Raw genomic sequence first — 27,930 nt, forward strand, 5'->3', positions numbered from 1 at the left:
AGAGAAGCTGGCAGTCTCTGTGTGTGAGACGTCTAGCACCACAGACAAGAAGTTTGGCTAAGGTAACACTTTCAGTAAGAGATGATGCTTACCCACTCTGCCTGCTCTGGGGACCAGGATCTGGACTATAATTACATGGGTTTGTGCGTAGCGTCCATTAGACCAGATATCTATTCATTATAGTATCTGGTAACTCTGATTAGGTAGAGGACATGGGCAGGTTCCAAGAAATTTTGTAAAAATGCTTACATGCATTCTTTGTCCCTTCTTCTGGGTTATTTCCTTCCTGTTGACTGAAATGTAAATAATGTTTGGAGATCCAGCAGCCATCTTGGACCATGAGGTGGACCATGATGGAATAAAAACGATGAGCCTGAACCCTCATCCTCTTGGAGATCACAATCAGTCCTGAACTGCTCTGGTTTAGATGGGGAAAAAAATGTCCTTTTAGCTAATTCAAGTTATGTTAATTTGGATTTTATCCCACTTGCACCTAAACCTAATTGTAGTTGATCAATCCTGTACCAAGTGATTCCCAACTGACATTACACAGTGTGAGTTGGAGAGAAGCAAAGCCTACTTACTGATTCAGTCATTTTGCAGTTAGCAAGACCACAGAATCCTAGCTGAACAATGGTGGGAGTGCTTTGTCTGCTTGGACACTCTCCCCTAAGTTCTTCGCCTAGCTGACGCCTTCTCATTGTGATACAGAGGAGGTGAAAGACTTTGTCACTTTTACAATTCTTCCACTTCTCACCATCTGCCTTTTGCCAGGTGCCTTTGCTGTTTGGATCAGAAAAAGCCAGGTTCCTCATTGTTCCATTCATGTCGTGTAAGATAAGACTTTGGTGGGGCTTATCTCTTGCATTACAGCAGAGAACTAGAAGGATCTAGGTTATGCTGGCAAGCCTGCTTCCATTTCTTTTTCTCTGGAGGGAGAGGCTGTAGTGGATGAAGATAATGAGGATGGTAGGGGCCACATGGATGCTCTGATACAAGATCTGCTTTGCTTCTCAAACAAGCAGATCTTCCCTCTAGACCAGCCAGCTCTGAGTGTATTTGGATAGAAACGAAGGGTGAATGTAATTAAAGTCCATAAACATATTAGGAACAAGAAATTGCAAAATGCAGTGAGAGGGCATTTACACTGAAGGATTAGCAATTACCCGTGCTGAGAGTGAGGGATCTTATCGCTCCTCCTCTGGGCCAGGATATAGCGGCTTCCTCCTTGTGAGTGTGATGGTATCTCTGTGACTTGGCTCTGAAACAACTCCTGCTTAGAAGCTGATACTGTACTTGCAAAAAAAAAAAAAAAAAAAAAGAATTATATATATCTATATATATATATTAGATAGAAATATATATATATATTTCTAATCTTCAAATAATGACAGTACACCATGAGAGTCTTGAAATGGTTTCTTAACTCAGGCAACTTTTTACTATTCTGGCCTTTCAGTAGTTGGTGTATGAAGACTTTATCAAAGGACTGTGCTTGGGAGAAAAGATTGGCAAGTATGTGCTTCATTATGTCTTTTAGGGCAGCATAAACAAACAGGGTACAAAAGTAATACATGTTTTTATAATTTGGAACATATGGAGAACATCACATGTAATTATGTTCATAGCAATAGCAACATTGACTATATGCTGGATACTTTCTAAGCATGTCTCATATACTAACTCTCCTAATCCAATAATCCCCAAAGGCAAATGCTATCGTTATCCTCATTCCAATTTTCAAATGAGGAATTGGAGGCAGTGAAAGAGTTGAAAAGTCATACAGTTGATATAGGTGGAGCAGGGATTTGAACCAGGGGATGTATCCCAGAGTCCAGGCTCTTAACCATTACAAAGACTATCTCTTTGAATGAACACACACACGCACACACACACACACAAGATGTTCAAGTGACCTAACGGTGTCAAGTTATCCATCTTCAGATTTCCAACAAATCATTCTCTTCAGCACTTGTGACAATGACTTGTGCATGATTTTAAATAGTCACAGATAGTAAGAATTATCCTCACTCCCTAAAATTAGAGGTGATAACCTCTGCAACTTTGGACAAGTAAATTAACCTTTCCAGGCTTGGGCTTGGGTTTGCTTATTGTAGAATTGGAATAATTGGAAAAGGGACATCAGGTAAGAGGAGTATATAAAATGCCTGTGTTCCATGAAACTCTCTTAGTTGTCAGTGACTGAAAACGCAACTTAAATAGACTTAAGCAAAAAAAAGAAAAAAAAAGTGGGATTTCTTTGCTCTTGTAACTGAGAAGTCACAGGGTGATCCTCAGATTGGATTCACAACCAAATGGAGTGATCTTTTTTGTTTGTATTGTTGTTGTTTCTGTACTTTTCAGTTTCATTTTCCACTTTTTTATTTTTATTTTTTAAGATTTATTTATTTATTTGATGGGGGGGGAACGGGCAGAGGGAGAGGGACAGAGAGTCTCAAGCAGATTCCAAGCTGAGCACAGAGAGTGGCTGTGTGGGGTGGGTGGACCTCGATCCCACGACCCTGAGATCATGACCTGAGCTGAAATCAAGAGGCAGACCCTTAACTGACTTCCAGGCGTCCCACTCTTTTCTTTTTTATACTGGCTTCATTCTCAGGTTTCAAGTGAGAGAAGGATGCCTCCAGCGCTATCTTCAAATCTAGCTGGAAAGCAAGGGCTGTGGGTTTAGTCGGGATTAGCTCTGATGAGCTCTGACTGGCTTAGCCTGAGTCACATGCCCTTCCTCCAACCAATCATTGCAGCTGGGGAAATTGCTTGCTCTTATTGGTCAGGCATAAGTCACGTGCTGCAGTGAGGCAGGGGCGGCCATATTGCCTCAGGCATGGAGGCGAAGAGTGGGGGAGGGGGTCTCCCTGGAAGCAAAAGCAGGCTGCTTACCCTTATGGTGATAAGCCTAGGTGCATGCAGAGCACTAGAACCGACTGTCCTGTGAGGACAGTGCCTCACCCTTGTGAGGAACTCAACAAATGCTGGTTCCAGGCTTGTTCTTGCGTTGGGACTCACAAGACGCCATTCCAAAGCATCTTTCTCAGGATTGTGTGAACTGGAATGGCATTGGAGAACTTTGTTGTTGTTTGTTTTGTTTTTAAAGTTGAGTATGTGCGACACACAATGTTATGTTAGTTTCAGGTGTACAACTTAGTGATTTGACAAGTTTTATGTTATGCTATGTTCACCACAAGTGTACCCACCATCTGTCCCATTACATCACTCTTTTAATATCATTGACTGTACTTCTTATGCTGTACCTTTTTGGAGAAGTTTGTTTTAACAGGGTAAAAGATGTCATCATTAGAATTGCAAGAATTACATCCTTACCTTGCTTTTACTCAGCATTTCCTTCCACTCCCGCTCATCATGTTTCCCCAGCGATCCTAAAAGCCTTGCACATCCTTTCTATAGGAAGACCAGAGATCAAGTGGTGATAATATGTCAACCATATCTTATCAGGCAGTCTGCCAGCAAACCATCCCTAACGCCCCAGCATCAGAGAACACGACTCAGTGCAGACGTGAAGGGAAATTGTGATTGCAGAGAAAAAGAAAACCAGGAATCCAAACTTTCCCACTTATCTTTACTGTAGTTAGTCGAGTTAGTCATTCAGTGTTAATCATTTATTTATTCATTCAACAAATATTTATTAAGTACCTCTGCTGTGTCCAGTTCTATGCAGGTACTGGGACTTGGGAGCCCCCTTTTTTTTTAATTAAAGATTTTTTTTAAGTATATTATTCCATTTTCTTTACTCTCTCCCATCATGGAAAAAGTTGGTGTCTGAGATGAGTCCTAACCAGTCCAGAGGTTTTCCCACCATACTCGTCCATGCTTTTCAAAACGTGCTCTTGAAGTCCCACATTTCCAAGGGGAAGCTAAGGGATCTTCCACGGAGCTGGGAAGGAGAGGATGAGTAGGTGGGCCATCCTTCTTTTATATCTTGGAGTTCCTAATAAGAATGTCTTCAGAGAAAGGAGCACATACATACCCACACAGAGAGATGCTGGAATCAGGCAGGTCTGAACTTCAGTTCTGTCCCTGGCTATCTAAGCATGTGACATTGGGCAGGTCAGGTCATCTCTGTGGATCTGTTTTCTCCTCAATTAAGATGAAGATGGTAATAAGTACTTCACAGAACCATTTAACAGAACTTTGTAGAACATGATGAGGATCCATTGAGATAGGTTATGTGGGGGCACCTGGGTGGCTCAATCATTAAGTGTCTGCCTTCGGCTCAGGTCATGATCCCAGGGTCCTGGGATCGAGCCCTGCATTGGGCTCCCTGCTCAGTGGGGAGCCTACTTCTCCCTCTCCCACCCCTCTCCTTGTGTTCCTTCTCTCGCTGTGTCTCTGTCAAATGAATAAATAAAATCTTAAAAAAAAAAAAAAGAGGTTATGTGAAAAGAATCTGATATGGTGCCTGGCACGTAGTAGGAGTGTAATAAAAGTTCATTCTCATCCCCTTCTCCCTCTTCCCTTCCTCCCTTCTTCTTTCCCTCCCTTCTGAGCCCACTTGGCAGGCAGCCGGTGTCAGATGGTGTTCACGTGGCGTGAGCAGAAGCTGATCCAAGATGAGATGGCACTTACTGCCCCTTTTACATCAGTGATGCTCCACCTGCCTTTGAGCCCCAAGCAGAAGTGAGTGCCTGTCAGAAGCTGTCAGGAGGGACTGACGGTGCCCCTTGAGAAGAACGCCCCCACTTTGCTCAGAAGTATAACCTGGCTGCATTTGACCTTGGCAGCCGCCTGAGATGCTGCTCTCCTGGCAACATCGGGCGGCCTGGCTCCAACCATGAGCCTGAGGGTGGGGGCAGAGGAAATGTTTCTCTTTTCCATTTTCTTCGGAGCAAACTCATCGTGAATACCATCCTAAATGTGAAGAGGAGAACTGGCATCGAGTGTGGTCAGAAACGGTTAGTGGCAAGTTACAGGTGCACAGGTCAAATTGGTTTAAGCACAGAGAGGGAATTATTGGTTAAGTCGCCCCGAATCTGAGTGGCTTCAGGAAGGCTGTCTTCAGTGACTCCAGCAGTGGCTTCGGAATCTCTCTCAATCTCTTCTCTGCTTTCTGAGGCAAGTCCTCCTATTATCATGGCAAGACAGTCACTAACATTTCCAGGACCTCTTTCCCCCAGCTCTGTAATCTGAGCAAAAAAAGAGCTTTCCTCTCCTACTGGATCCAGCAAGAATTCCAACACTGAGTCTCATCAGTCTGGTTTGGGCCAGTGGGAAGTGGGGTGCAGCTGTCTGACGAGCCAGGCCTCCTCCTGGAAGGGGAGGCAGACCAAGCATGGGGAAGAGCTGATTCCAAAGGGAAGACTCGGGGTCGGCACCAGAAGGAGTCAATGTCGGCAAAAATAGTGGGCATTTACTCTAGGACTTTTCTTACAAAATAGCAAGACCTGACAAAGAAAGCATATGTTACAACATAGAAGAAGGCACAAGATCTTTTCAGGTCCATGAGAAATCCAATCATTAGCCTCTTTTCCCTATTAAGCTACACAGTAACAAAAAGAATGAATCAATGTTTACTTCACCAGGTGCAATTGTAACGTTCTCTGACTAGATTCTTCTTTGTTCCCACCCCAATAAATTACTTAACTGGCAGTCACTGAGAAACACCATGAAACCATGCTCCATGCTTAGTTTTATGTGTCAACATAGCCAGACTATAGTGTGCATTTATATTCAAACACTTATATCTATAGGTACTTCATAGAGCTATTTATTATTTTTTTATATTTATATTTATATTATTTTTTATATTTCATTTATTTTTTTGAGAGAGAGAGTGCACGAGCTGGGGGAGGGGCAAAGGGAGAGGAGGGAGCCCAATGCTGGACTCGATCCCAGGACCCTGAGATTATGACCTGAGCTGAAGGCAGATGTTTAACCAACTGAGCCATCCAGGTGCCCTTCATAGAGCTATTTAATAGAACTTTGTAGAACATGGTGAGGATCCAGTGAGATAAGCTATATGAAAACTACAGTGCCTGGCACATAGTAGGAGCTTAATAAAAGTTTATTTGCATCCCCGTCTCCTTTTGTCTCTCTCTATACATACACATACATATATTTATACATATTTTTATTTATACATATATGTATATATTATATATATGTGTGTGTATATATATGGAGAGAGGGATGTATATAGATATGTATATACAACTATGTACATATGTATTTATATAGAGAGATAATACATTTTCTACTTGTTGTGTTTCTCTGGTAGAACCCTGACAGATACACCATAGAATGTCAGAATACGGTCTGAAGCTGAAAAATCACATTGGCCATGATGTCAGTCAGCTTTAAGTCAAAGCTGAGGCAGAAACCTGTTTGCCTTCCGTGTACAAGTTCTGTAATTTGATTGAACCTGTGGAGTAGTAGTCCTATTAATACATTTTCACAGCAATGGTACCACATTTTGTGGGTCCCTAAAAAACAAAGTGTCACTGTAATACTGGGAATAAATAGTTGATAGTACTTGAAAGCACCTTTCTGGGGCTCCTGGGTGGCTCAGTTGTTAAGCGTCTGCCTTCGGCTCAGGTCATGATCCCGGGGTCCTGGGATCGAGCCCCGCATCGGGCTCCCTGCTCGGCGAGAAGCCTGCCCTCCCTCTCCCACGCCCCCTGCTTGTGTTCCCTCTCTCGCTGTGTCTCTCTGTCAAATAAATAGATAAAATCTTAAAAAAAAAAAAAAAAAAAAGAAAAGAAAGATAGCACCTTTCTACTGAGGAATTTCAACTACTTCACAGGCATTACCTCATGAAGCTACACGTGATGATAACGAAGTCGGTGGCAGATACGACCAACCCTACTTAACAGACTGAAATTGGGGCACGGTGGATGTGACTTGGTCCCAAAGCTATGTCAAAACTCACTGATGGACTTGGAATAGGAAAAAAAAAAAAGCTTGCAGGCCTGGGGCCAGTGTTCAGCCAATTCGAGGTGTGGTCTCCCTGTCCCTGAGTGGGAATCACCTGGGGGTGGGGTGGGGTGGGTGGGTGATGAAAATGCAGATTCCCAGGCCCTGCCCTAGAGATTCTGGAAAGCGAATCAAGGAGTTTGCCAGTGGCAATATCCTTGGGTGGGTCTCAGCACAGGAAAGCCTGAGAATGGCTCATGAGGTGTAGTTTTACACCTTTGTCTCTACCTTCCCTGGCTTCATGGGAATATACACTGAAAAATTTAGGAACTCGGTAACTGGTTCAAGGAAGAAAGAAAACCTGAAAGAAAAAAAAATACTTCGTTTACTTTCTTTTTTTAAAGCAGACTTTTAAGTGCTTCTCATGGTTTTCAAAGAGCTGTTTGAAGAAAGTGAAGCTGCCTGTGAGTCGCTGGTGGGAATATTCTATCCACTACCTGTATCTGTTGGTATTTGTATAATGTGTTTTTTTTTTTTTTGAGCCCTCCACGCTCATCGCTGAGACCTCTCCCACTGCCTCCCAGATGTTCTCTGGGTGTTTAACCAAAGAAACGCAGGTGCCATTTGTAAGCCAAGGCTGTTTTTACTCGAGTACCACTGGCAGAAATTATCCAGTGGCTCTTAAGCTGTCTAAGACCAGGGGACTGTCTGACGGGGTGGATTCAGTTTGGCAACAATCCTCTGATTCCCTGGCCAGACCAACTCAGTGAGGCAGACATCGATTGGGCTTATAGCTTTAATGTCCTTCCCTCTTGTCATTGTTGTCTTTTTTAAAAGTCTGACAAAAGGAGGTCTGTATAACAGAAGTTCTTAAAAGCAAGAAAAGCTTGTTTTTCTAGAAAAAGAGATTAGGCGATGTTTGAACAATAAATAGAATCTAGAAGGTTACTGCCCACACTGTCTGTTCCTAGGAGGCCTTTGTAAGCACAAAGCCCTGAAGATCTAAGACAGAGGAGACGTGTGGGTGGCTAGTGGTTGGGTCTGCCCTCCAAGTTAGCACCTGCCCGCACCCACTGGCCCTCAGTTAGCCTGCTCTTCAGGTCACAAGGAAGGTGAGGGACAGAGGCTGGATGGAGTGTGAGAGCTCCTCGCCATTAGAAGAAAATGATTCACAAAGCCTTGCTAAGTAAAGAGCCACAATGATAAATATGGGTTCTGTCCCTGGAACTCCAGTTTATGCTCCCCACCTCAAATGTACTAAGATAGGTGATAAAAATTGAGATGAAAGTCATATATATGCTTTCACAAACATTTCAATATGTAAACTCAAACTAAACGGCATGAGAACTCTGTTAAATCATGAGAAACTGGATGCAACACAAACACCCATTTTGTGTGGAAACGTTTAAATCAATTATGAAATATTCACACGATGAAATTTCATGGAGCTGGTAATAGAATGAGGCATTTCTGTATGTATGGGCATAGATGATATGTAGCATGTATTTTTAAAGCAAATTATAAAAGAATATAGTAGGATTCTATTTTGTAAAAATATTAGCAACCACGTGTGTTGGCGTATGCATACGAAGAGAGCTTGGAAGAATAAGCACCTTGTGGCTAAGAGGTTTGGGACTACAGCAGATATTTACATTTTACATTAGGAATTTCTCTTATATTTAAATTTCTTATAAAGAACACAGTTACTTTCTTAATGGAAAGAGCAAATTTTAAACATCTAAGAAATGAAACACTGAAAAATTCCTCTGGGGGAATTTCTCTGCATGGGCTAGACTGGTTGAGGTTCTTACGATGCTGGTCTAGTGAAGTTGGGACAAAAGACACTGTGCTTTGGTTTGGTTCTCGGTAAAGCAGGCGCTGGGACAGTTGGGAATGTGGAAGGTTTATGGGAGTAGAACATCTGTGGAAGGAAAAGGGAGGAAGCCATCAGACCCCGAGGCTGACATGACAAAGTCCACTGGGAAGCACGGGGTGCCCGTTACACAAGCCCCATGCTGGGGCGTCATACCGAGCCCTTGGACAACCCCCCTTGCACAGTCATTCTCTGGGGGCAGCTCAGGGGGGTGATCTGGGCAGGAACGCGGAGCCAAACCCTCTAAGAACTAATACCTGGAGGCTGTCTGCTAAGGAGGCTCCTGGTAGCCACAGGGCTAGTCCTTTCTTGAAAGGCGGTCTGAGCGAAGCATTCACGTTCCTGCCACAGTGCCTTTTTCCCTTCTTGTGCAGGCTTGGCTGTTGGCGGTAAAGGTGGGTTGGAGTGAAATCTTGCATTTTCTCTAGGCTACAGTACTTTTCTCTTCACAATGCTTTCTAACCATCTCAACTCTGGTTCAGCTACATTTTGAAAATAGAGTTAAAAAGCAGCTTATCGGGACACCTGGGTGGCTCAGTCGGTTAAGCGTCTGCCTTCAGCTCAGGTCATGATTTCAGGGTCCTGGGATCGGGTCCCACATGGGGCTACTTGCTCAGCGGGGAGCTGCTCCCCCTGCTTGTGTGTGCTCTCTCTCTCTCTTTGACAAAGATATAAATAAAATCTTTAAAAAAATAAAAAATAAAAAGCAGCTTATGTGAAAGTTAAAAAGGATAAAATTACTTATATTAGATTGAATTTAAATAAAAAACATCCTAAAAATTACTTATATTGGAATAGATAGATATTATTAAAAAACAAAATTCAATTGAGTAAATTTTAAAGATCTTATTGACTTTATTCAATGACTCATGAATTGGGCAACATCCAACATAGCAGACAGAAAGGAGATTTGAAGAGCTGTATGAGGCAAGAGATTTTATAGGCAGAGAGAGGGAACAAATTAGTTGTAGTAGGCAAAGAAGTGGATCTGCTATTGCAAAGTTCCTTTCCTTACAGGATTTTTCAGGCAGATTACTTACCAATTTTAATGTTTGTCACGTGATTCCTGGTTGACTGATTTAAGATTTCATCTCTGGGAGAGCCAAAATTTCAATTAAGTCTCAGTTTGGTGATGTGGGGCTTAATGTAATTTTCCTCATAATTTTGGGCTTGTTCTCTTGTTTTTAACAACATATCCCCCTGTTTTTAACAATGTATGTTTACTTTTATGAACTCCTCCACATGGTTTCAGAGAAAGTCTTGGAAATTGTCAATGGCAAATACTTAAATATAGAAACACTTCACATTCATTAACATTAACAGCTTTCTGAGGAAGTTTACTATTATTGTCCTAGTTTCGTGGATGAGGAAAGTAAGGGACAGAGCAGAGTGAGGATTTGAACCAGGGGGTCTGGCTTCAGAGTCTATATTTGTAAATACCACAGGAACTGCCCCTTTAACTAAGAGTGTTGACCACAAGTTGCAGATATAGCGTGTCCAGAGGAAAGTATCTGTGCTGTTAGGTAAGAACTACCTACCAAGATAGGGGGCCTAGAGGATACTCAAGGAATTGGCTTGGGGCCCTGGCCACAGACCGGGATGGGGCAGGCCCCACATAGGCAAGGTTTGCAATGGGGATCAATGCATTAGCCTCCATGTACCCTTTATATGACTTTCCATTGAATGGAGAGACACTTGGAGCATTGTCTGCCTCCAAATGGAGCAACTTCACCTTCAAATATAAAGGGATGATTTTCACCTTGGAATTTGGTGGGAAACCCCTCTTTCTGTGTCCTGAGAAGTCCCTTGAACCTGCCACAAAATCTATTAGGTTCTAAATTGTTTCCACACTGTTCTCCATCTCTCTTTGCTCTTGTTCTCTGGGTAAATGGAGGTATGGGCTGATAAACAATTTTTTCAAAGACTTGCCTTTTATTTCGATTCTTAAGTAGTCTTGGGCAAAAATTCTATTTCAAAAAAAATTATTGAGAATCTTAATTACAGTTATTGAAATTCAAACTCAACACAGCGTTCTTCATTGCTCCAATTATGAGCAGTGTTTATAAATAGGGTCACTTATCTAGAAAATTATTAAAAATTCATTGTACATGAAAGCCTCAAAAGTCCTTGAAAGGCAAATGTTAGGTAAGGGCTGTTTCCATGACAACATCTCCTCATCCTCATTGATCCTTTGCTTCCCATTTTCTAGGAGATAAAACACCTGTGTTGAACAGCAATCTTCTTTAATAATTTCAACGAACTTTTCAGAAAAACATGTTGATCATTCTCCACCAGTGATTGGAATTTTCCCCTGAATCCTGATGTTATGCTAATCAGTCCTTCCTGAGGCAATCAAACCATGGTTTGCCAGGGTAGAAAACATTATCCTGACTCTACTTTTTCCAGAAGATTTGAAGAGTGCAAGTGTCTTTGCAGCAATGCTTACTTGCAGGCTCTGAACACGCAGCATATAATAAACTAGTTCTCCTTCGCACAGTTTAACCTGTCAACTCATGACCTAGCCCATCACTAAAAAATAAATTCTTGTGGATTCCATGGACTTAGTGTCAATCTGGTGGTCAACGCTATCTGTTGGTTCACTGGTCAAATCATTAGGGAGTTGTACATTCATGTTTGGGGTCTCCCTTTTCATAGGAAAGAGAACAGGAAAAAGGCATGTCATACTTATAAGCCTGAGAGATTGACTATATTAGAAAAATAATTTCAGCTGTGAGTCTGTATCATCATCTTTGTGCTTGAATAGCAGTATGTGATACAATCCAAAACAATTAACTTAATATGTAGCAATAATGATGATAAGAAGAAAACATGGAAAGGAAGAAACAAAGATATTCATTTTCCTAAGAAAAATAATTTTGTAATCATAGAATTCAATTACTATAATATGAACCCCAGTGAAGAAAATGCTTTTGTGGGCTGGTTTAATATGTTCTTCCGCAGGCATCTCAAATGGGAAAATGTACCCCCTTCCCCCCAAATAGTGAAGACTTGCATCTTAGTCTGAAAAATCAAAGAGTGGCCATTTATACCTTATGTCTAATTCTGAGAAAGTTCTAAGTGCTTTGTAGTTTATTTTTGAAAAGAGAGTAAGAGAAAAAACAAAGTGGTATACAATAACAGAGAGAAAGAGGAAGAAACAGATTTTTTTTTTGTCCAAAAAATGATTGAAACAAAGAATGTTGCTTTAAGTGAACAGTGATAATTTCTACATTGTTGGTAAATCTTGGGCAGGTCCTGTGGAGGTGGATGATACTAACAGTAGGATTTGCAGGTTCCATTTTCTACCCTTCAACAAACGTCATTTCTCTGACAATTCCACTGTTTTTGTTTTTTTTTTTTTCATTTTGAGTAAGGTTGACTCAGCTTGCCACCATGAAGTTCAGGTAGCTTTGACATTAACCTGAAGGAAAAGGTGGAGGGAATAGAATAGGAAAACTTATACCCCAAAATAAAATATAAAAATTGAATCTGAATCAAAATCTGAAGTACAAAAATTTAAACTGAAAACTGAAATAGGAATGATAACATTTGTAAAAGCTTTAAGAATATACTGTGTTTTTTAGATTCACAAAGAAATACATATTCATGTAGAAGGAGGGGAAAAACACGTTTTGACTACTTATACACAATTATTTATGTTGGGGCTATTTAATTTTTTCCCTTGGGAATAGCTCCTATGTTTGACCTAATTTTGGCCATAATATATGTATTTGTATTGTATTTATATTGGGGGAATTGAAATCTGGAGCTTAGAGGCTCTTATGTGGTTCCTTATCAAAAATGGTCCTATTGTATCTAATTTATGGAACTTCAGAGTAGGAATAATCAGGAGCTGAGCAGTTAAAAGAGTTTCAGATGGGGTCTTTATTTATTGGGCTTTTGATTTGCTATTTAAAAATCTGTGTATGTAAAAATTAGGAATTGGAGATTTTTCTCCCCTAAGAGTAGATATGTTTAAAACTCATTGCATTAGAAGTTTATATGAACCTTTAGGTGATTTTGTTTTGCCACTGTGTAAAGGTAGCTGAATTTTAACGAATCAAGCCTTAAAGACAATTGTTTAAGAAATCACTTTGGGCACAAATGACATCATCTTAAACTATTGTGTTGACTCCAATGAGAGAATCAAAACCAGATGAGTTTAGCAGATTTGCAGATTACCGTCAAAATGTTCAGCCCTCAGAGTTTCCAACTTTAACCAACACTCTGAAAGATTATTTGAAATATTCAATAATAATCTTGACCTACTTTTGTTCTGAACTTAAGTGGTAGATGATCAGAAGGAACTTGCACAGGTAACCGAGCCGAGAAACATTGGTTAGTGTTTACATGCAGGCAGCAAGTCACCCTGATGCTTTTCCCTTTCCTTGCTCGTTAGCACAAAGAATATTTGATTTATTTATATTTTTATTAATTTTTTTAAAGAATTTATTTGAGAGAGAGAGAGAGAAGGAGCCAGAGGAGGGGCAGAGGGAGAGGGAGAAGCAGACTCCTCGCTGAGCCAGAAACCCGACTTGGGGCTCCATCCCAGGACCCTGGGATCATGACCTGAGCTGAACGCAGATGCTTAACCGACTGAGCCACCCAGGAGCCCAGCACATGGAATATTTTAAAGAAAATGTCATTAAAGTCGAGAAATTGGTGGCCAATCCAAAAGCTGTGACTTGCTCTTCAAAACAATGCTTTGGAAATGCCCTTGCAATTTCAGGCATTTGAATTTTTGTTTTGTTTTGCTTTTTGATTACAGATATTTTATTGTTCTTCTTCCACCACACTAAATTAGTGTGGCAGCTATGCAATTTATATAAGGTATGTTTAAAAGGAACACTGAGTTTTCTAGGAAAATGACTACATCAATTCTTTTAATTCTGTAGTGTGGAATAAATAGGTTTAAAAATACAGATTTTTGAGTTTTAGATTGAAGGTCCTAATGGGTGCATTTTATTATAAACAGATGAGATTCATATATTTACTTATTAATGGTAATAATCTATCAATAATTGAACCACTATTTTTAGTACCACATCCTACTCTTTACATAGGGTCTGTGATACATTGGAAAATCTATTGTATAAGAAGTGTGATGAGAAACAAAAATTAGTAGAAATTAGTGACACTCTGCCTCTTTTAATAATGTTGCATGAAACTCCTTTGTGGGTAGGGAATGAACTTCTTTTTCCCTAAGCTTCGGTCAGATTATTGCCCCCTAATTTGCTACAATCTGGTTATTGTAAAAATGATTAATCTGAACATTTTTTCCTACTATTTGCCATATGAATTGTGATTTAATAGGGAGTTTTGGGTTTATGTACCAGTAAAATAGAAGAATAATAACAATATTTTTGGATTTCAACCTAGAGTTGCCAACAGTTGATTTTGCTAAATAAGGACATTGATACAAACACGTGGGACCTACTATCCTCATCCCTACTAACAAATGCAAGTGTCCTCCAATGTTCAAGTCTCTTCTCCTTTCTGGACACACAGGAAGACTATTTCCCTGTATCCCCTCTAGTTCGGTGGAGCTGTTTGATTGTGATCTAGCCAGTGGAATATAAGCAGAAGTGACCTGGTTTGGCTCCAGACCAAGACAATGAAGAGCCAGAGTGCCTTCTCCCTCTTTCTCCCATTCCACACACCCACTGTTAGAGTGAAGAACTTTAGGATGGTGGATCCACACAATAGAAGTTACCTGCATTCCTGAGTCTCTGCTTGGAGGAGCTGTGCCATTAGAACAACCTGACTCACAATGTGACAGAGAACAGTTAACATTAACTGCATTAATAACATTAATGACCCAATATGCTACCATTCCATTAAAAGGGTGCTTTAAAACAAAAAGATGTAGGAAAGATTATCTCATAATTTTAAGAACTTGAATAAATTTTGTTCTGGCGCTGCTGACTGCCAAAAACATTGTCACCAGCCAACTTTAACTGTGGACTGGTGTTTAGGAGCCTCTGTCACAATAATTAAGAGCAGTGACTAAGGTCAGACAGATATGGGGTTGAGTCCTGGCCCTGCCGCCTCCCAGGTGTGTGGCTTTGCCAAGACACTTAATATCTCTGAGCCTCAGTTTCCTTATTTGTAAAGTGGGGATAAAAATAGCATCTCTGCTTTAAGTTGGGGTCAAGATTAAATGAGATGCTGAATGACTCCTTTCAAGTGCTCAATAAACATTGGTTATTTTATGTATCTTGGCTTCAGGGAGGATCCCCATCTCATCATTTCTCATCTTTCCTTGAGTTTATGCCCTTATAATTTTTAATATTTTATAAGCCAGGAAATTAAAATGCAAGCATTTGAACATCCACTGGAATAATTTTCCCGACATTTTGTTAGAAGTTACAGAAAATAGGAAGCTGGCTGTTATAAAGAGTTAAAGAAGGTGATGAGGCTGGCATGTTGGGAATAGTTCTTTTGGGCCACGCAACTTAGGGTTAATGAAAGAAAGAAAAGCAAAGACCATCCATGCCATAGAATCATGTTCCCTTGCCTGAAGGTGCCTAGGAGCAAAGGGGAGAGTTCATAGAGGGAAACAGAGGCTTCTGGAATGTTCTAGTGTATTCTGCAGAAAGTCGTCATGGGTGGAGCCAAGTACAGCATTGCGATCATATAACCATATTAATAAGAGGATAAATGAAAAATCCTAATCAATAGGAACGTAGAATTTCCTCCTTTTGATACATGTTATGTCAGGTTGGGTGAGTAAAATTGCCTTGCTTTATGTCTCTGAAACCACTTTAATTAGACTGGGAAGTCAAAAGCTATTGCTCTGCATGATACAGTCTCTACTCCTTTAGTTTTTAACATCTTCCTAACAGAAGACTTCTTCATTAATAACATATTAGATCCCTAGACCAATCAGACTGAGCAATTCAGCCTGACTCCCAGCAACATCCAGTTGTTGAGAGATTTTTTAATTTGCAATTAGACCCTTCATCCAATCATTTTATTATCTGTGATGGGAACTTAGCATAAAAAAGGCATAAGTTATTGTAATAGTGTATAGCGACAACATATATATATGGATAGAGAGAGGGAGAGAGAAAGAGAGAGGGAGAGATAGAGAGAGACATGAAATCACAACGACAAACTCACTATTTTTCTCATATTTTGTTACTGATATTTTTGTCTTAAAGGAATTCCTTTTCAGGAAGCACTTGTCGAATTGTATACAATTTGGAAAATGATCTCAGGAATTTACAAATTATTTTAATTTAGCTACATTATCAAAGTGTATTGTTTGGTTTCTTCAAATCTTGGAGATTTATGGTCATTAAAGTCCCTGTCATGTTACATGTGGGGAAATAGTGTTTATATAACTATATAAATAGCATTATATATATTTATAAATGAAATTTTTGGAGATGCTTGCTATTAACTTCCCAAAATGATCATCCCTTGTATTGATTGGTCACAGTTGTTAGTTCCAGAGAAGAGGCTATAGCCTGAACTTAAGGAACCACTCCCAAATCACACACAGACCTAGACTTCTGAGGGAGTCACCAGCTTCATCACAGTCAGGGAACAGTAGCGTCACTCTGGTGCCCTAGCTGCAAGGGACTGTGGTCAACGTAGTTCACAGGCAATCACCCGGAGTAGTGAAGAGCATCGAAATGGAGGTTGAGTGGACTGACCACAATATCAGCGTGCCACGCACCCCCCCGCCCCGGCAATGCATGAAATGTGGTAAACACCTTACAGAGATAACTAAAGGTCACATTTTGTGTGTGTGTCTCAGACAAGGAAATTGTCAGAGGGTAATTGTCATTAACATTTGTTCCTTGATCCCAGAAAGACATTTTTATCCAAGAGAAAACCTGAGCATCTGGAGAAAGCTGTGCCTTCTTAACAGGAGATTAATCTGCCACAGGGGTGAGCATAGTAGGGCCTGTGGGGACAATCCTGTCCACCACTTGTGTTAACAAAGTTTTATTGGAACACAGCCACCTTCATTCATTTATGTATTATCTGTGGCTGCTGCTGCATGACTATGACAGGGTTAAATAGTGTGACAGAAACCACGTGGTCTGCAGAGTCTCCAGGATTTACTATTTGGCCCTTGGTAGGAAAAGTTTGCTGACCCCTGACCTAACCCCATCACATGTATTTGGAAAACCTATCAGAATTAATATTTTAATTAGCAATTATGCAAAATAATGTTGGTGAATTTTTATTTTTTAATGTACAGTGTGTTGGTGAGGTCACCATGCCAAGAATATGCACACACATGAACTCATACTGGAACAAAATCAAAACAAAACAAAAAAAAGCATACATTCTCACCCCTATTGATCATCAAGCTGAGAAATTTGAAGAGTTCTATTTATGTTTTTATCCAAGAATTCCCCAGATTTGATTTTACAGATAATTGGGAATATCTTTTTAAACAGATTTCTGCGTGATTTTCCTAGCCAGATGTCTCCAATTTGTTCTTTGGATCATGTGGCAAAGCCACAGTGATTCTGACAGCCTCTCTCACAATAAGATGTTAGAAATGACAAAGTAGATCGGGTGAATGTCGTGAATGCACCCATGGAGGACAAGGAGATGGTCTCCTGTTGACGTAACATGACTTGTGTGATCATCTAATTTTTCATGGCTTTCTTGAGCAATAAGTTTCTAAATAATTTTCAACCACAGTGCTAACCTCCAGTTGCTTCTACCAAATTATTACAAACTACACTCCTTCCCTGCATTTTTGGAATAAGGTAGGACTACGACTGATTGCTTCAGGTGTGCGTGGATTTGGTACATGCATCGTAGAATTTTTCACAAACTCCTCCCAATTTCATGAGGCGGCATCTTACTCCTATCAAAAGCACTCTTACCATAGTTAAAAGTTTAGTGAAGAGGAAAGACTGTATAATCCACAGGTAAAATGATAAACAAATTTCCTGAGCATCTATTGCTTGTAAAATCTTTCCTTCTCATTCACAACCAGGGATGTTTTTTTTCTCTCCTTAGGAGGACATTGGAGAATTGGGGAGTATAGTCACTTCCCAAATTTCTGGAGACTGTGCTACAAGCACGGAGATTGGCTGCCTGTGGGTATAGACATCTGCTGTTGCCTGGCTGGCCTACACCCCTTACCACATATTTAAAACAGCTTTTCAGTCTCTGAAGGATGAGAGCTTATTTCTTTTGCTGTGGGTGTTAGATTATTAGTCTTCGTTCTATTACCGTTCCTTGTTGAACTCATTTCCTATCCCAGTTTGGTTCTCAAAGGGCCTCCCTGCCCACTGACTCATTCATTCTCCCCCCAAGTACATGCCTGCATTGTGGCCCTTCTGCCAGGTACAGACAGTGGGGGGATTGAGTGACCCCCCACTCTCCGCACTCAGGTTCACCAGCATCCTCCTGGTTGGTGCTTTGGCTCCTGTTTGCTGGGCCTGGCACTCTTTTTTAACTTGTACCTCTGAGAGTCACATGATCCATGATGCCCTGGCAAGAAACCATCCTATTTATGTCTATTCCATGTTGTTTTTGACCTTCTTTCTGTCCATCTGCTCCTGTTTCCAGGATGCTACCTCTAGGTAGGCACCTTTTGATGCTGTGCTTAGAAGCATTTTTTGGTTTTGTTTTTGGAAAGCTTACTTTCTCTGCCCACCCTGGTGGGGGTGATACTTACTCATTTTATCTACACGAAGTGGTATTTTAAGAGAAAGGCTTATATCTAAGGCAGGGTTTTTATAACTGAGATGGAGATTTGGGAGAATGGTCTGGGAGAGTACTGAAAGGCACTCTGTGCTCAAATGAGCTTGAGTTTTTCAATGAATGAAATTTCAGGAGCTGTTTCCATAATGGTGTGAAACCACGTAGTTGTGGGGTTAACACGGAAAGAACTCTGGGGAGAGAGTTTGGTTTAACAGAAATCTCAGAGATGAAAGATAAATTCAATGAGGGCTTGTTGAGATGAATGGAGGATCCAGGGTATGGAAAATTCATTTTCCTCAAAAAGGATGGAAAAAGAATGAGAGATGTGGTTGGAGACGGGAGTTTCCACATAGCGTGGCGCAGTGAAGAGAAAAGGGCCTTTGGAATCTAAGGATTGCAGTTTGGTTCCCCCTGGATTGCCTGTAGGACTTTGGTCAAGTTACTTCAAAGCCTCAATTTCCTTATTTGTCAAAGGAACACCTGTGTGCCAAAGGATACCCGTGTGGTAGGCTCCATGTGAAGACTAAATGTCTGACATGTAGTGGGTACTCCACTAACACTAGCTGAATTATTTCCATTATTTTGTTAGTTTCATCCAGTGTGGTTTTTGAGTGTCCACCACATGCACGTATCGTTGAGCTCCTAACTTCTCTGAATACTTGAATTTCTAGTAGTACGGCACTTCAGTAAATGCCTTCCAATGTGCTCCCAATCTTTGAATAACCAACTTCTCCAATATTCAGTAAAAACCTCCATTAACGGCAGCCTCTGGGAAATTACTTCAGCTAACTGGAGCCCTGGTTATTTTATTTACTGTTAACAAAACGTTCTAGTCTAGAGTTTACGGCCAGCGGACCATTCAGGAACATTTCTTGCATGTGAACGTCAGCTTTTCTTGTTGAATACTGTAGATAGTGAAGACAGGGCTAAGTGATCCAACAATGTGAGCTGGCAGCTGAGTTTGTGACTAAATCTCTGGTAGGAGTTTAGCTTTTGTTATTTTTCTCTTTCACCTAGAAAGGGGAGTACAGAAAATGGTAGTTATTTTGGCTTTGATAAAGTACTTTTAGTGAAGTTTCAGCTGCTTTGTTTGAAGAGAAATGGTTGCATCTACTTCCAAGTAGCTTGTTGATCTTCTCATACACTAGTGAGAGAGAAAGAGGGGTGTAACGGTGACTCAGATTTATACCACAGACAACAGATTCATGGTGACACGGTTAACAGAAGAGACCACTCTAGAAAGCCCAGGAGCAGGTGCGAGCAGGGCTTGTTTATGAGGGACACTGTGGTATGGGCAAGGATTTTGTGGGGAGGTCAGGGAAAGAAAGGCCTTTCAGTGGGGCATTTGCAGGGATGTTGGGTGGAAATGTTTCCCATCTTGGGCTAGAAGAGGATCTATAAGTATTTAGAGAGTTTGATTCACATTCAGAACATTTTTATGATGACTAAGTCTATTTATAACCCACCTAGGCCACTGAGAAGCCAAATTTAGCCCAGTTGGGAGTGTGACCAAGGAACAGATGTGTTACTGGGTCTATTCTCCCCATGATGCAACCAAATTTCTTGTTTGCAAGGTCTGGCCATATCCAGTGCTGTTGAAAAGATGAGTAGAAAATTGCATTTTCTGGAAGCTATGCACATTCTATGTTTTAACTTAGTTCTAGCTTTTGATGAGGGGGGAATTTGGTGGGAGAGTTTTCCTCTTTCTATGGTTCTCTTTGCTGAATTATTTCACCTTTAAGAAATGAGAGAGGAGAATTGAGGTCTGAATAATTATAGTGCATAACTATTACATGGAGTGAATAATTATCAGGACAATATCAGTGCAAGTAACAAGAAAAATCACTGCCAAAACATATGGGATCACACCGCAGCAGCTGTGAGAGCAATTTTCAATCATCTAGAAATTTCAGAAGCTTTCTGAATGCCAAAAATTATGATTTTTTGGTGGGTCCTGAAAATAGAGCTTCCACATAGAACCTTCCGTGTCTCACACTCCAGTTACTTCAATCGCATGTTGCTTACCCATCTCTTCAGTGCTTTAACAGCTAACTTCCACTTTCAGGAAAGGAGTGTCTAGAAAGGTTAGTATGGCAGAGACTGGCGATATACTCACCAGACCATTTCCTCTTCCTGGCCACTCAGCTAAACCGCATTTCCCAGCCCCCCTGTTTCCAGGGGGAGCTGTGTGAGTAGTGCTGGGGGAAGTGATGTGTGCTGCCCCAGGGCTGACCCAGAAAGCATCCCTTTGCATTCAGTGTATTTCCTCTCTTCCCCACCGTTTGCAGTTGGGTGATGCCAGACTTCTATTGACGATGGGGTAGTCATAGCAGGAAAGGAGCTTGGGTCCCTGAGTCATAGTGGGAAGAGACTCATCCAATCAATAATATCTGCTTTGTACTTTGCACACAGTGAGAAATAAACTTGCATTGTGTTAGGCCACTTGGAATTTGGAGATGGTTCTTAGAGCAGTTAGCCTGTCCTGCCTGATACATTCAGACGCTCACTGCACGGTCTCTGTGAACGTTCATTATCTGTCAACTCATCTTGAAGGCAGGTGACTCACAGTTCACTTAACATGAGGGAAAGTCCTGAACTGATGGAATGACAAAGGCCCTTTTGTTCCTGAGATGTTTTATTTGGTTACTTCTGAGGCCACTGGATTAGTCAGTTATTGTGAAAGCCACTGTGTGAGGTTAAGTGCAACCCGTACTGGAGGGAAGGAGAAAGGCCTGGGTTTTCAATTCAGGTTCAGCGACACACAGTGTCATACCTATTGCATGTACCTTGTTGCAGGGTATGCATAAATGGCTTATTATTAATTATGGCGAGTGTGCTGAAGTCTGTGAATTTTAAAACTTTTTAATTTGAAATCATTATAGACTCAGGAAATTGTGAAGAAATGTGCAGGGAGGTTCCATGGAACCCTTTACCTTGGCTGCCTCCCCCAGTGTTGATACTGCGTATAATTATAGAACTATACTAAAACCAGGATGTTGGCATTGGACAATTGAGAGCTGACTCAGATTTCACCTGGGCAGTTATACGTGCACTCGTGTGTGTCTGTAGTTGCGTACAATTATATCGTACATATAGTTGTGTGTAACTACCATTTGCAATCAAGATGCAGAACTGTACTATCATCACAAAGCTCCTTCCTGCTCACCCTTTATAGCTATACCTACACTCATCCTCCCTGCCAGTCCCTAACCCTGGCAACCATTAATCTGTTCTCCATTTCTATAATTTTGTCATCTTGAGAATATTATATAAATAGAATCATACGATTTATGCCATAAGCATTATATACTATAAGCATATACTATATGGCATGGTTCTTTGGAGGTCCATCCAAGATGTTGTGTATATCTGTAGGTCATCCTTTTTTATTGCTGAGTAGTATTCCATGGTATGGATATACCACAGTCTGCTTAACCATGCACTCATGAAAGAAATGAGGGTTGTTCCCAATGTTTGGCTATTCTGAATAAAGCTGCTATGAACATTCATATGTGGGTTTGTGTGAACATAGGTTTTAATTTCTCTGGGATAAATGCCCCAAAATGCAATTGCTGGGTCTTACGATTAGTGCATTTTTAGTTTTAGAGGAAACTACCCAAGCTATATTTCAGAGTGTCTGTACCATTTTACATTCCCACCAGCAAAGTTTGCATGATCAGTTTCCCCGCATTCTTGCTAGCATTTGATGGCATTACTATTTTGTATTTTAGCCATTCGGGTAGGTGTGTAGTGATATCTCCATTATGTTTTAATTTGCATTTTCCTAATAGCTAATGATTTTGAACACTTTTTTGTGTGGTTATATTTTCTCTTTGGTGAAATATCTGTTCATATCTTGGCCCATTTTCTGATTGAATTGTATTTTTTCCATGTTGCGTTTTGAGAGTTCTTTGTAAAGTCTAGCTATAAGCCCTTGGTTGGCTATGTGGTCAGTAAAGAGTAGTTTGTCTTTTCATCTTCTTGACAGGATCTTTCATAGAACAAACATTTTTAATTTTAATCAGGTCCATTCGATCAATTTTTTCTAGTAAATTATACTTTTCACACCAAATCTTGCTAAGAACACTTCATCTAGCCCTATGTCCCAAAGATTTTCTCCCATTTTTTTTTTCCTAAAAGTTTTACAATTTTGTGTTTTACATTTAGGTTCATGGTCCATTTTGAATATGTTTTTGTATAAAGTGTGAAGTTTAGGTCAAGGTTCATTTTTTTGCTTCTGGATATATAATTGTGTGAATCCTTTTTGAAAAGAAACGAGGATAGTTCAATCATACCATCCATGACATTCTTGTTTCCATAAACTTCCTTGAATGAGAGACAGAGGACAGGGGGTATGGCTATTGTATCCATTTATGCACCCCATGTATTGATAAAATTTTGTGTCAGGTATAGGGGAGGGTCTTAAGCCAGCAGCCACAGGTCAGATCTGGCCTGCAGATGTGTTTGCCCCACATAGTGTCTTTAAAAACATTTTGAGCCAACTTTAAACAGTTGAAGATTTCATGTGCAAATGTAGACTTTATGAATTCCCTTTAAAAATCAGAAGCTTCAGTAATGGTAGACCAACGTTCCTCCTTGACAACTGAGTCCTTGAGTTGAGATGTTCCTTTGGATGGGACGTGCTCCCTCCAGTTCACAATAGTTTCCACCAATCCCTGCTGACTCCCTGACACTGTGGGTCCTTGTCAGTGTCACCTGTCCTCATGATTGGTTTCCTGGCATTATTGTTGCAGTTGTCTAGTGCTTGTTCCCATATGGAGCTCTCATCTTCGTATTGGGGTGACCTCGTTAGATATCTCTTCTTGGCCTGTGGTTCTTCTTTCCTTTCCTTCCATTTTCCCTATGTCTCTCCTTTGCTTTGTCTTTCCCAGGTTATTGATTTAAGCCCACTTTCAACTTTGATCAGTACTAACATGTTACCCAAAAGTGGCCCATCTGGGTATTCCTAAGTCCTTTGGGATCTTGACCCCAGAGGACCTCCAGCCGAGACTGTGGCACGCGGTACACCACTTGTCAGTTTCCAATGTAGAGATGGTGGTAGAGTGTGGGGAATACTCACTAGGTCTTTGTTTATAAACCACCTGTGTGCCTTAGGCATTAAGGGCCCACTCTCCTGAGTTGGGCCACTGAGCCCAGTTATTAAAGCATAGGTAGTGGCATCTGAACTATAATTATTCTAAGTCACACTTGGAGTTATTTGGGGGGAAAAAGGCTTTCAACTACTAGATGACTCATGGCATCCTGGAGAGGGAAGGCCAAGAAAGAGCAGTGCCAAGGGATGGGAAATTTCAAAAGCTTCTGGGAAAAACCTAGGTCAGGGAATGTCAGTCTTGGACTCCAAGGCCTTCTCTCAAATCCCACAAATCACATCTGATTTCAAAAGAAACAATGATAACTGGCTTGAGCACAAGATGGCAGTCTTACGTCTGCTTTGCTCCCCAAGGCTGTCTGGAAAAAGTGACAGGAAACAGAACAGAAACAAAACTCTTGTGTTGCTGAGAAATATTGAAAATAAATAGTAATCAAGAAGGATGATGAGGGAAGGAAAAGATGAAAAATAAATGCAAGGCTTTTTTTGTGTTGTGTTTTGCTTTGTTTTAAAAACTGGCTCTCATCACAATCTTGAGTCTGCTAGATTTGTGTGGGCTTAGGTCCCACCTGTGTGTTTCGGCTCTGTTCTAGAGCAAAGACCCCAGGGCACAGTACGGGGGATACAGAGGGAAGCAGAGACCATATGTGCTCAGGAAGAGGCAGGAAAGGGCCTTGATTCTCAGATGGAAGGGGTCTTGGGCTAGGCTAAGATGATCTCTTCTCAGTGTTTTTATGAAAATAAGAGAACGGGGTATTTCCTTCTTTATACAAAGACCTATGCTAAATGTTAGCAAGTGTTTAGATAGGATTTCACTCAGCAGATGTTTAAGAGGAAATTTAAAAACCGTTTTTTCTCTCTCTTTCTCTCCCTGTCTCTCTGTCTCTTTCTCCTGGCCACGAAAATCCAGAATGAAGGAGAAAACGAACTACTCTGGAACACCTTCCTTTCTGCCAAAAAAAATCATATTCCAGGAGGAAAAGATGGATAAGGAGGAAAGTCTAACTTAACAAGAAGCTCTCTAGCAGGGGCACCTGGGTGGCTCAGTCGATCAAGCATCTGCCTTTGGCTCAGGTCCCAGAGTCCTGGGATCGAGCCCCGCTTCAGGCTCCCTGCTCAGCGAGGAGCCTGCTTCTCCCCCTCCCTCTGCCTGCTGCTCTGCCTACTTGTGCTCTCTCTCTCTCTGTCAAATAAATAAATAAAATCTTAAAAAAAAAAAAAGAAGCTCTCTAGCATTGTCTAATGAGACACCCAACTTTGCCCTGGGATACAGAGGTAAGCTGGGCCTCACAGCCAGCCCCACATCCAGCCCCGTAACTGTGTCAAAATCCCCAAAGCAAAAGAAGCTGCCCATCTGCCGGTTCTGGGATGAGGTGAGGTCATTCTGTGCCTTGACATTTCTCATGATGGCCAGCTGCAGGACAGATCCTTCACCTGGCAGAGAGGTGGCTTCTCAGCTGATTGTTTATTCCATCCTGGAGAATGTGAGCTACCTGGACACTTTGGATTCTTGCTGAAGATCCTTGTCGATCCCCCATTGTAGGATTTTCTTCACTTACAAAATGAGATTAATAAAAGCAGTGCTGCTTCTGGAGACAATATCCTTCACATGAAGGAAGTTGCAGATTTAAAGTTTCCACAGTTAAAGACAATATGTGGCTTCTCATCCAAGAGCTTTGTGAAGGAGAGGATGTGTGATAACATTATCCCCATTTGTTAAGTGCAGAGCTCCAGGCACAGAGAGGCAAGTTGAGAACCCAAAACTCCATAAACAATCTTGTGAACTCTCTGTGAATATTATTTATTTGGTTATTTAGAGAACAAAGAGTTCACAGGACCCTGAGAAATAGAACCAAAGAGAGCGGCCGATAATGTCTTTGGGGTTGTAAGACTGCTGGGGATGGCTCTCGGGGTTTCTGCTCTCAATCTAAATGTACCGAGTGGCAAATGCTTTCAAGTTCAAGTTAAAAACAATTGATTTCGGGGGGTTGTGTTTTGAGTACCTGATAATAATTTTTGAAGACCGTTAGAAACATCCTGGAGTACAGAAAACTCAGAAGTAGCATTATCTACCCTTGGAAGTTGAATTATCCTTTGGAGACAGTTTCTTCTCTCCTACTTGTCTCACACGTGAGGGTAAGAAGAAATGGGAGGGCAGGAGGGTTTCTCCCATCTCTGGGATCTTCTCTCTTAATCCGTAAGAAATTTTATCATGTGCACAGAAGATGACTTCCAGCGGTAGAGAAGGTTTATTAAAACTTTTCAAAGGTAATAGGGGGATGGCAGAAGCTGCAGTTTCTGTGTTTGCAAAGGGCCTTGCAGAATCTCTAAGGCTTCTGGACAGAAAAGAGGTATTTATATAATAAGGCATGAGGTCAGTCAACCGACGACCTCCGACCAGGAGGGTCCTTTAAGATAGAGAAGCCACATAGGAGAAAAACAGCAGAATCTTAGGAAGATTTTGTTTTGTTCTACAGAATAATTGGGTTTTGTTCTACAGAATAATTTGTTTTCTGTTTTCTCTTTGCTGGGATGACTTCAGAAGTGAAGTTAGGATATAGGGTTTGTCTCTATAGGGCTTTCTGTTAACCAGACTTGGGATAGAACAGTTCTAAGGTCATATAAAGCGACCCTAGCCCAGCAGAGTGAAGGAGGAAGCATGGAAGGAGATGCACACACATGAAAATACTTGGAAACGCTTCAGGGCCTGTCGGTTGCAGGTCTTGGCAGGAATCACCAAACACCCTTTAGACAGGCTGCTGCATTGCTGAGGGTGGACTGGCCACAGGGTTGATTCTGATCAGAAGGAAGTGGTGAGAAAGCAGTCACCATGTCTTCTTACAGTCTAGTTTGGGGCCAAGAGGCCAGTGTACACAGTTGGTGCTAATTTTCTTTGGAGAGTAGAGGAAAAGTGTAGGCATGGCCACCACTCAGACACCATGTGTTTCCACCTACATGCCATGCTCTCTCTGGCCTCCTTGCATTTACTCATGCCATCCTCCTGGTCCTCTATCCTGAATAATTCAAGTGTATTCTTTAAGACTCATCTCAAAGGTCATTGGCTCCCTGAAACCTTACTTGTCTCTTGCTTTGTCTCCTCTAGGTCCCAGTACATGCCTCCTGTCTTACACCACGTAAATGGAAATGATCCATTTTTGCATGTGTCTTCCCACAGGACTTTAAGCTCTTAAAAGACAGGGATTATGTCTTATTCCTCTTTATATATCCAGTGGTTAGCAATGTCTGTCAATTGACTTGAAGAGAATTGGAGGTCTGATGGCTACCACCTGCAAATACCTCCCTGGAAGTCAGGGTATAAGAACTTAGGTTGGGGGCACTTGTCTTTAAAAAACGATATACAGTTATTGCTTATAAAGATAATACTTTATACAGCCTTAGAACTTTGAAGGCACTTGGAGACTGCCTTATGATCAGCAGCATTTACAAGCCAATGGAGAACTACCAACCTGAGTTGTCTCTCTCTCTCTCTCTTTTTTTTATTTATTTGAGAGAGAGAGAGAGAGAAGGGAGAGATAGAGAGCAGGGGGAAGGGCAGAGGGAGAGGGAGAAACAGACTCCCTGTTGAGCAGGGAGCCTGACACGGGACTTGATCCCAGGATCCCAGGATCATGACCTGAGCTGAAGGCAGACGCTTAAGGGACTGAGCCACCCAGATGTCCCTGTATCATTGTTTGTTTGTTTTTTTTAAGATTTTTATTTATTTATTGAGAGAGAGAGAGAGAGAGCATGAGAGGGAGGAGGGTCAGAGAGAGAAGCAGACCCCCTGCTGAGCAGGGAGCCCGATGCGGGACTCGATCCTGGGACTCCAGGATCATGACCTGAGCCGAAGGCAGTCACTTAACCAACTGAGCCACCCAGGCGCCCCCCTGTATCATTGTTTATATCATTACAGAAGTTATCCTTTTGCTGCAGAGCAGTTACTTTACTGATGGATAGTTAATTAATTAATTATAGAATACAGGTAAGGATCTGCACAGAGAAAGGTAGAAGTGGACAGGATTTTGTGGCCTGTGCAAATAAGGTACCTATACCTCCATTTCTCTCTTACCAAGTCCTAGAATATCAGTGTCGAAGGATACTATTGAGGGTATCCAGTTCCTCACAGTTTGGGTTATTTATTGCTGTGTAGCAAAAATAACCTAAAACTTAGTGGTTTAAAAACAACAGCCATCATACACTACCTCACAATTCTGTGGGTCAGGAATTCAGGCAGAGTTAGCTAATTCTTCTGTTCCAGATAGCATGAACATAATGGTATTCGACTGGTGGCTAGATTGGTCTGGAGGATCCAAGAAGCTTCCTCCCATGAATGCTGTGTAGGTAGGGATGTCGAGAAGGCTGGGCTTAGCTGGGACTGTTG

The 27,930-nt window shown here is 41.3% G+C and overlaps 1 long non-coding RNA gene across 1 annotated transcript in view; it reads right to left on the bottom strand.

The window, feature by feature from the left end:
* Positions 1-1,116: 1,116 nt before the first annotated feature.
* Positions 1,117-27,930, bottom strand: part of LOC118549212 (uncharacterized) — a 34,952-nt gene continuing 8,138 nt past the window's right edge. The window contains exons 2-3 of the long non-coding RNA XR_004923989.2: positions 3,340-3,417; positions 1,117-1,290 (exon numbers count right to left, since the gene is read on the bottom strand). This is a non-coding gene — a long non-coding RNA (uncharacterized LOC118549212). The remainder of the gene's footprint in view (positions 1,291-3,339; positions 3,418-27,930) is intronic.

Source organism: Halichoerus grypus, chromosome 14, assembly GCF_964656455.1.
Source record: "Halichoerus grypus chromosome 14, mHalGry1.hap1.1, whole genome shotgun sequence".
Taxonomy (NCBI): domain Eukaryota; kingdom Metazoa; phylum Chordata; class Mammalia; order Carnivora; family Phocidae; genus Halichoerus; species Halichoerus grypus.